We start from the raw sequence: 1,541 nt of genomic DNA, 5'->3' as shown, positions 1-1,541 counted from the left end.
GGTGGCACCGGGAGTGCGGGAGCGTCTTCTCGTGGTCGGGGAACTTCTTGGCAGCTTTCTTCCTCATGCGCGGGCACCCGACGCGGTGGGTCGTGCCGAGGGTCCACGCGTCTTGGTACTAGGGAGCCACCTTGGTTCGGAGGCGCCGGAGGCGCTCCGTGAGCTACATCGCCCGCAGCTCGAGGAGGGCAAGGCAGCAAGATGTACAGTGTGGGGGAGCCCCCAGCGGCCCTGACAAGCTCGGCGATGCGGTCCAGCCAGTCCTCGTAGAGGTCGTCAACCGGGCGGTAGTGCAGGAGCTCCCGTGCCATGAGCAGCGCAGCCTGCGTGTCCGTGGGCGCGCCACGAGCGTGGGACGAAGAGCCGGCCGGAGTCAGCGATGGACTAGTGGTGCGGCCGTCCCGCCGCGTAGAGGGATGCAACAAAGATGCTTGCTGCTCGTTTCCTGCCGGGCTGGTGGCGGCGTTGGCAGTGGGTGATGGAGAAGAACGGGGAGGCCCGCCGACAGGGGCTGTCTGAGTGACATGGGTGGCCAGGGCGACCCGGCGCTCGGCGTGAGCTCAACACGCGTCTTCCATGGACGTCGTGGAGCGGTGGAGCGTGGATCCATGGAAGGAAAGCTTTAGCGCACCCCTATCTAGCTCGCCAAATGTCGTATTACGGGTTCCGGCAAAGCCCAAGATGTCTCTCCAACTAGCTCACGCTCTCACCACGATCTCAAAGCCTAGCTCGCCGAACCCTAGGAACAAGGGACACCGATGTGGAGTAATACCCTACGCCAGTGTGGTGTGGTGGATTGCTGTAACGCCCCGGATTCGATGCGCCAGGTGTCTTCCAGTTATTCGTCTTTGTTGCCATGTCATTTGTTTGCGTGTTGCATTTTGCCATGTCATCATCTGCATTCCATCTGCATGTTTTTCAAAACTTGCATCTGGTCCTTTTCCCCATTGTCCATTTCGCGATCCGACACGCTCCCACATGCGCCCATCGCCCCTCTCAGACCTTGTTTCGTGAGCGGGAGAAAAACGTTCTCGAAATGGGCCATGATTTGCCGAGTGGACTTGGTATATCACCGGTAGACCGCCCGTCAAATTTCGTTCCATTTGGAGGTCGTTTGATGCCCCAACAGTTAACCGTGTAACCCCGAAACCCCCTTTTCTTTGGCAGCCCAGCACCCCTTCACACAGCCCACCTAGCCCATCTAAACTCCCTCCATGCTCTCGGTCATTCGATCATGATCGTGTGGGCGAAAACCGCTCCTCATTTGGACTGTCCTAGCTCCCTCTACCTATATATTAGCCTCCCCCGTCAAAATCTGAGGCAAACTCCAACCCTAACCCTAAACGCCTCGAAATTCGTGCCTCCACAGTGCCTCCGCCGCCTCCCACCATGCGGCCCCGCCAAGCCCATCTCCGGCCCGCCCGAGCCCATCTGGGCCCGAGCGCGCCGTCGGGCGCGCCCGCTCGCCGGGGCTCGCCGGACTTCGCCAGAGTTCCCCGCCACCACGTCGCCGCCCCGGATCCGCACCACCGCACCGCCCT

Source organism: Triticum aestivum, chromosome 2D (genome assembly GCF_018294505.1).
Source record: "Triticum aestivum cultivar Chinese Spring chromosome 2D, IWGSC CS RefSeq v2.1, whole genome shotgun sequence".
NCBI classification, from domain to species: Eukaryota; Viridiplantae; Streptophyta; class Magnoliopsida; order Poales; family Poaceae; genus Triticum; species Triticum aestivum.
The sequence above is the reverse complement of the archived record's forward strand: the minus strand, read 5'-3'. Positions refer to the sequence as shown.